This window comes from Lactuca virosa, chromosome 8, assembly GCF_052849685.1.
Source record: "Lactuca virosa cultivar CGN04683 chromosome 8, Lactuca_virosa_CGN04683_v6, whole genome shotgun sequence".
NCBI classification, from domain to species: domain Eukaryota; kingdom Viridiplantae; phylum Streptophyta; class Magnoliopsida; order Asterales; family Asteraceae; genus Lactuca; species Lactuca virosa.
The window spans coordinates 196,298,338-196,307,809 of NC_136433.1; positions in this window are offsets into that span (position 1 = coordinate 196,298,338).

The window sequence follows — 9,472 nt, forward strand, 5'->3', positions numbered from 1 at the left end:
CTTCTTTTGCATTTCTAAATGGGATAATAATTATGAGTTAAGAATACATCTTCTTTTGCATTTCTAAATGGGATAATCTAAATGGGATAATGACTTAAAAGGGTAACTTATTTTTTGATTCATACACATTTAGTCACTGATTTTTTTTTTGTCCACATTTTCTCATTAAACTTGTTAAACTGTTTAAATAACATCCTTATGACCTGCCATCGGAGGTATAGCCGGTTTCCGGCGTATTTGACACCTCCGGCGATGCTCCGGTCATCTTCTCCGGTGAGTCTCCGGTGTTCATGATTTTTCCGGCGAAAATAAACACACATACATACACATCAGATCTATTTCAGATTCAAGGCTTCTATTCTCCCCTCTCTCTTTCTTATCCATTTCTCATGAACTCAAGATATGTGATGAACACACACATACACATCAGATCAGTGCAGGTATGTTGTTCCAAAAATCGAGCAAGAACATACACAGATCTGAAAATCACTTCAATAAACCCAGATCTGGTGTTTGAGCAAGAACACATACACACGAACACTTCTGGAGATCGTTTGATTTCTGTGAAGAAGATGAACACGATGAACACACAAACACATCGTTTTTTGTTCAAGAACGCATCGATTTTTTTCAAGAACTCACACATGCTTTCAAAATCGAAATCTAGGAAGAAGATGTTCAAAAACACATGTTTGATTTTCTTTTTGTGAGCAGAAAGAAAGAGGCTCGATTTTCTTCTAGTGAACAACAAATTTATGCAAACCCTTGAATGGGTTCTTCAATTTTGTTCCAGATTCGAAGACATAAGAGTTTTTTTTCTTTAGATGAACACACGAACGATGAACACATGAACAAACCCTAACCTTCGTTTTCATTTTTCCCGATTAGTGGGTTTGAAAACCCTAACTCGAGTTCATCTTAAAGCTCATCAGACCTTCAAGAACACAAATAAAAAAGAAGATGAACACACACACACATCGTTTTCATTTTTCTGATCTATTTGTTCTTGAAGATGGTCAGATTTGGGTTGAAGTGGTTGAAGGATTTATGGGTTTATGGTTTTTGGGTCGAAGGATTTGAGGGGATGAACATGATTATGTATGTGTTTTCTGATCTAACAAACCCACACATACATACTGATTGAAGGGTTGGAGAATTTTTGTTCAGATCTAACAAACACACACAAATCTGAAAACATTTTTGATGAACTCATTTTTCAGATCTAGTTGTTCTTGAAGATGTTCAATTTGGGTTGAAGGGGTTGAAGAGTTTCTCGAGGAAAACACATGAATCTAGGTGTTTTTTGTTTATGTATGTGCTTTTTTGGTGTTTTTGGTCGGAGACTCGCCGGAAAAGATGATCGGAGTCTCACCGGAGCTCACAAGATCGCCGGAAACCGGCTAAACCTCCGATAGTAGGTCATAAGGATGTTTTTTGAACAATTTAACAAGTTCAATAGGAAAATTTGGACAAAAAAAAAGTCAATGATTAAATGTGTACAAACCTAAAAATATGTTACCCTTTTAAGTCATTATCCCTTTCTAAATTTGTGATTTTTTTATTAAACTTTAGACTAAATAGTTGTATTCATATATAAATTTGACAAAGTTTGAAGTATCTATCTATATTTTCAACCGATCCTTTTCTAAACACTTTATGGTTAAAATATATATTTAAATTATTTTTACAGACTAGCTAAAAATCTAACTGAAAATTGATAAACTAACTGATATAATATAATGATTTTTTATATAATTTTTTTTTAAAAAAAAATTAACAAATAAGCTAACTGAAAACTATAAAATAACATAAAATTGCATTTATAAAGTTAATAAATATTATAAAACAAATACATAATATTATAAATTAAAGTAATTACTACGCAACAATAATTCGACTATCTATATTTAACTGGAATTTCTTACATCATATATATCATGAGTTGCCCAGTCTATTCTTACATCAAAAAAATATTACAACTTAGATAAAGATATAAAACATACAACTCTCATTTTTATATAGGTATATTTTTACAGTTTTACATATAGAAGTTATAATTGCTACAAAAAATTACATGAATTAGTATATATCTTAATTGACAACAACTTACGTAAAAATTTAGTTTCCAACACACTTTCATCTGAGTCGCTAGCAAATTAAGAAATATTTATTTATTCCATTATTCATACACTAATTGCATTTTACTTAAAAAATTACTTACATATTCAATCTTCCTAGCCCTATCTATATATTATCAGACTATCCATGATAAATATTGAAAGAATATGTTTGCCTCATATTTGTTTGGGGTTTCCCATAACTGATTTAACATGTATAAACTCAAAACTACCTTAGGTTTCCGGCCTGTCCCTACGTAAATACCCGCCATGTTTGTTTGGACTTCGAGAAACAAAATTTTCTTAGTTTGCTAATAATACAAAAGTCCTAAAACCTGCAAAAAAAAAAGTGATATGTTATAAGCAAATTTTCAAATGTCATTTCTTAGTTAACTGCTTTTGCTGAAAATTTACATTTTCACATATATATTATCTACATAAAATGGTATTTCTTAATCAAATCATAAAATCAACAATTACATGTATCCTTAAAATAAGTTAAAATCTGCAAAGAAGAAATAACTTTAAAATAAACTTACAATACCTTAAATGTGATCTTTTGAAATATGATCATTGTTTAGGAGTAACATTGAGAGCTATGTTGTTAAGATAGTATTTGACAAAAAAAAAATCAATTTTCATTTTTTGTAAGATGATGGATGGAAAAAGATGAAAAATAAGGTTTGTATACATCCAATATATAGGACCAACCATTTGAGCAGATAACATCGGGCAAAATACCAAAACAGCATCGTTTTGATGAGTTTTTAAACAAGATAATTGGTTATGAGTAAAATTGAGAACTGTGTTTGAGAGAATTTTCAGTTTCCATTGTTTTGTAAAATGATGGAAAAAGACGAAAAATAATGTTTTTATACACCTGATTTGTAGGGTGCACCATTTTTTCATATTGCATCGGCAAAATGGAAGGGTCCATATGCGAAATCATCAAATTGAAGGGCACATGCGAAATCATCAAAATGAAGGGCACACGATTTTTGCATATGGCATCTGCAAAATGGAAAAGTCCATCTGTGAAAATCAACAAACCGACGTCGTTTTGATGATTCCGCATACGTCATCAGCGAAAATGATGAATATTTTTATGATTAGACTAATTTTTTATTATTTCTCTAAAGTGGTAAATATGATTAGACATATTTGTGTTTTTATATTTAATTTATATGATCTCAGTTTACAAAAATAACTACTTAAAATGAAAAAATAATCCTAAAATGATCAGTTTTTAATCAAAATGTAAAAGTGACACCAATTTTAAAATAGTACATTTGAGTTTAATCATTTTTGTATCAAACTATAAGAATATTGTTGATACTTATACGAAAAAATGATGAAATATGACATTTTCGTACTAAATGTACATTTCAGACTATCAAATCATATATTTTAAACATACCTCTCATCTCAGATTGATATGAAAAACATTATTTTAAGATTTTTTTTTCTTTATGTGGATTTAAGGTTTTACTATCAATATGTATCTCAATACACCATTATGTTATTCAAAACAAGCTAATATAATCAACTTTAGTGTCTCTATTTGTAGGGGCGGTGAAGCGAAACAACGGACTTACGCAATGTATGTTGCTAAATTACATATGTTATTATGAGGATTTAACCAATGATATCAACTTTGTTATTCAGTTATCTTGTTGGCTTCCAACTCAAGGTTAAGAACAAATAAATTTTTTTGTCTTTCCAATGTCATGGATTGAACGTTGTTATGCAAATAGTTGATGACAATGATGTTTAATGTTTAGTTTGTGTTATTACTAATATGCCTCAAAATATGACACAATGTTTGTTGTGATCATGTTGTCCAAAATGATATCAACCGATTAGTTATATACTAATCACCTAATCCCATTACAAATCGATTTCCCAAAAACTCCTGTTCTACGGGTCATCCAAATCGGAAGTAACCAAGTATGTAAGTTATTGCCTTTTACAAAGAATCATTTAGACATTAAGTACGAAACAAAATTTTCTTACGATGGGCTTGTATATGATGCTAATGGGCCTTGTAAGAGCAATCATGTTGCTTGCAATGAGTCTGCATGACGTTGATGAATCAACAAACGATAATGAAAATTGTTGATGTTGATTGATTATTCAAACATAAGTCTGCACTCGAAATCGGTAGAAAACTATCAAGATATGTCATATTCTAATGAAACTCAATCTGATAACGATAAAATTAAGTCCAAGCAATCTTATGAGGACAACTTTGGTTTTATATTTCTCATTCTACAAAAAACAAAAACTATTTTATAGAGATTGTCATCCATTACCATTTCCTGAACTCTTAACTACAAACGTAACCCATCGCTTACCTACAACCCTCATCACATATGAAAGAGTGCTAGTTGTTAAATAGTTGAATGCATTCATGAGGGATTTCATATTAGAACCACCAAATTTGCGAAATACATATTTGAATATTTTTTTGGTGGATAATTCATAATTGGTACAGGAGACGAGAATACATGAGTTTTCAAAGTTCATAAGTTAGTGGACGAGCACATATCCACAAACACATAATTGTGTCCCCATCATTGCCAAGCCAACAAAAAAGTTGGGGGTCACTTCATAAATATATATTGGCTGATACTATAGTAACATCCCAAAATCAAGCATAATGTTTTTGATAAAATCAGAGTATAGATAATAAAGAGGGGGTTCCAACTATAACACCATCAATCATAATGTATCAAAAATCATCATCAAAAGCAAAGCCAATACTTTTTTTGAAATCAAAGTTAACAAAAGATAAACATAAAATGAATGGCATGCCCCTGATGAATGTCTAGATCCCCTAATCATGCCAACTCCTTATCCTTCGAACCTGAAGGACCTATAACTAAAGACATAAAGTAGCAAATGTAAGCCTAAGGCTTAGTGAGTAATCACAAAACTTACTCATTATACAGATCATATTCCATAAAACATCAACACATAACATCAAGTAATAAATCACATATTACTAATATTCTACCACATAACAGATGCTAGAATATTTCTAACCACTATCTCTGGAACTTTCCTCCGAGATGCTATTCTCTAGAACACAAATCATTCGATCACACTTCCCTCCGAGAGGTTGTTCGTGATTGACATACTGCCTTGATACAACTAGAAATTCCTTCTAAGAAGTTATTCTCTAGTTGTTTGATCCTCACCACCATACTTCCCTCCTAGTGGTTGTTCGTGGTCGTACATAACATAATCACACAATCCATATAATAAGGAAGTTATTGAGAACTCAAATGAATAATTGATAAGCTAATCCACACAATGAGCTAAACAATATTGATACTGCCTCGAACCACTACATAATACTTAACCCTAAACTGAAAATTAGGCATAATGCTTGTCTGTCCTCACTAAACAAGTCTTTCTCTTTATAATCCCTATCTTGGGGTAAAAGATCATTTTACCCTTAATAAATATTTTGAAGAACACACTTTTCTAACATTTAACCCAAAGTCAAACTGGTTAAAAGTCAACAGTCAATGGTCCACCGCGTCGTGGCCTAGTCCCGACAAAACAACAGTGGGACTCCTTGTTCACCGCGCCATGGTCAACCCTTGACAACACCGAGGTTTGTCTGGCGGGACAATTTCTTCATTAAGATCTTAGTCCGTTAAGTCCATGCCTCATACTTCCCACGAGGCTTTAATATTCCCTTAAGGTCCATGAAAATTGAAACTTTATGAACATGCACATCTCATGCAAGTCTTACCCCAAACTAGGTCAAAAACGGTAAAACAAAATATGGTATAAACTTCATGCATGGGAACAAATGGTGAGTAAAAGCCAGATCTAACACATATAGTACTCTTAGGACATCAGAGAGAAATAAAGTTGCAAACTTTATTCCAATCACTCACTTAAAACACATAAAATAGACCAAACTTTCTTATAAACTCAAAATCTAAGAGAAGTGAACCACAAAGGTCAAGCTTTAAATACTTAAAAGAGTCCAAAAGATGAGGGGTTTCTTATGCTTTCTTGATGGTTCCTTACACCGCCAAGGCACTCCTTCTTCCTTCAATGGGCACAAAACGAGCAAAATAAGCTAAAATGGACAAGAGGAGGCTAGGGTTTGATATTTCATTCTTGGGGGTAATGGAGGCTGAGGGTTGAGGAAACTCTAGCCATCACATCCCTTAAATAAGGATTAAAGCCAGAAACATAGGGTTTTTTTACACAAGGCGGCGACGCGTCGCAGTCATTAAATGACCACCGCATTATGGTGACGTGGCATCACCATGTCGTGGTAAACCATCTACCGCATCGTGGGGAGGCGAATTTCCTCAAATTCAAATTTAAACTTCAACATGCATAACATTAACTCATATGTGAATTTTGGTTTTACATCATGTTGTATGGAATGTAGAATGCATGAATTATATATGATTAGTTTCTTGAGATGGGTTTTCAAGACCCTCCGTATAATTTCACAATTTAAATATAAGATCATTTACTCACATTAAGATGGATGACAACCATCACTTTGAGCATTTCTTCGTTGAAAAAGGACTATATTGTAATATTATTTTCCAATATTTATTTGTAGTTTCATTATAATAAAGTTGTATTATAAGTTACCATATATTTTGTAGATCCATACATTTAAAAAATATTTACGTTTACTTATCGCAAGTAATGGTGCTCGCAATAAAGGGAATACATGGGAGTACACCAACAACCATGTCTCACCACTTACCTTTGGAGTAAATAGACAATAGTATGTAATCATGGGTATGGTTTTATCAAGGTTGGAGGAATTTATTTAGGCACATAAAGAATTTAACTGTCATAACCTATTGGTCTAATTCCATTAAAATGGGTATCAAAATATGTACCCAAATACATATCAAGACCTTTGTTGTTGAAATTTGCTCGTGAATTTGTGAACAAAGATAAAAAATCATAGAGTGTAAATAGTGTTATGGAAGACAATTAAAGCATATAGAGTGTCTAATTTTCAAGAAAGTTTGGCTAGGATATGTCATGCAATTCTTGTTGGATGTGCACGGCTAGAAAATATTGGTCATGGAAAAAGGATATGTTCGTTATAATATAATGGCATTGATATTGCCATATTTATATATGTATTATATAAAATTATCTTAATATTTTGAGCTCAATGGATATATTTGAAGATAAATGATACTTAATATTCTTTAAACTGATTAAGTATAGATAAATTCGTAGTTGAGAAGAATAAGGAAGCTGATTGGAGCTTATAAGGAACAAATTTCAGAGAAGGACAAAATCCATCATATGTGTCGTGTTCCTTTACTATATTCAATGCACCCAAGATGAAGAGTTCAACAAAACATGGATTCCTCACGATATGCAAACCGTTCCTTTACCTTATGCACTGTGTTTTTCTCGAAGAGAACTTCTATAAATAGAGCATCTCCTTTATTTCTGCTTAGATGTAGATGAACCCCTATATACTAAGGTTTGATTATTAATTTATATTTATAAAATTAATTATTTGTTATGTTTTTTTTATCGTAAATTCTTATGTATTAAAGTTCTTATTTTTATTATCTACAATTGAGTTTTATATATTCTACAGGACCAATCTGATTATATATGCTTTTAGCCTAATTATTTTATGAAAAACAAATTCTTAGGACTAGAGATGGACTATATTCTAGGGTTAGGTGATATAATTATGAACTATAATGTGTAAGATTGCATTATATGACCATTAGGCTAACAGGAGTGGGGTTGTGATGGATGCGTTATGGGAGTGTGAAGGATATGAAAACCACCCCCCAGCTGGAGTAATGGTGAGTGGTTGTGGTGAGAATTGATTCGAAAGACGCTTGACCATGCCCTGAATTTGGTTGACTCCCTCTATCTCTCTCTCTTTTACTCTCCTCTCCTCTTTTTTTTTTCTCTCTCTCTCTCTGCCTTTCTCTTTCTCTTCTTTTTCTTATTCTTCTTCTTCTTCTTCTTCTTCTTCTTCTTCTTCTCCTCTATATCTCTTAAATGTACAAACACTAATATACCCTATACAAGTATATAAATGTGAGGTAGTTTTGGGTCTAAAAATATGATTTATACTTTACTTTTCTAGGCTTTAATAGTTTTTGGTCTGGGATCGAAAACAACTTTGGATTTACGGTTCATGTGGTGTTTGCGGCTGTATGGGTGTTCATGGTCGTGAACCTGTTTACGGCCGTGAACGTGTTCTCGGTCTTGGTCCCTTATAAATAACGTGTCAGATGTGTCAGATGTACATGAGTTGCATGTGTGTGTTATCCAAGTGTACCAGACGTTTACGACCCTAATAGAACGTGTGCATTGTTGGATTGATCTTGCTTATACTCCTTCTTATCCTTATTGATTACAGTTTGATTGTGTGTTTGATCACTAGTTGGTTCCAGATTTGGGGACTTACAATTGGTATCAGAGCCAATCTAGTGTCAAATTTGTTCAAGTGGAGTTTACGGTTGGAGGTTTCTTCATTCTCGTGATTATTTCAAGCTTGGTTGCTGAGTTTCTGCATTTGATCGTGAATTCAAGGCCAAAGGAATCGAAATCTGTTGGGGTGCAAAGTTATCCATGTTTGACTTTGTAATGTGTTGAATTTTGTAAAACTCACTTGCATGTGGTGCATTAGCCTTGTGGCATGAGATAGAGAGTGAGAGAGAGACATGTAAACACCTCTATATAAGGTGGGTTTAGTCCACTTGTAGAGGTGTGTTTGAGAGGTGTAAAAGTTGAGTGTGTGAGTGTGTGTTATTTATGTAGATGTAGATCTATGTCCTTTTTTGTAACACCATACATATTCAATACATCTCTTGAACACCCAAATCACCATGTTCATTGTGCAATCTTTAATTCTGCATGCCAAACCATGTTCTTTAGTCACTACAATTGGTATCAGAGCGGGTCTTCAATGATCAACGTGATTTGTTGAAGAACAATTCTCGGTTTGGCAACATTTGTCACAATTGGAGCAATTTTTGTGAGTCTCTCTCTATGATCTCTCTTAATTTCATTGAATTCGTGCGTTGCGTTTTTTATTTGTGATCATTTGACTCGTTGGATCAATTTTTTTTTGAAAAACCCATTTGTTGTGATCCAATAAATTTTTTCGTTGATCAAAGTCCAATCCAATCCAAATCATGTGTTTGATTCGATTATAGGTTGTAACTATTCATTTGAATTAAAAAATCAAACTCAAAACTGAATTTGAAACCATTTTGATCCATATTCAAAAATATAAACAAATCTTCGATCAATTTGTAATTGTTGATTACAATTCATATTGCCCAAATTTCCATTAGATACTATTCATTGAGCCC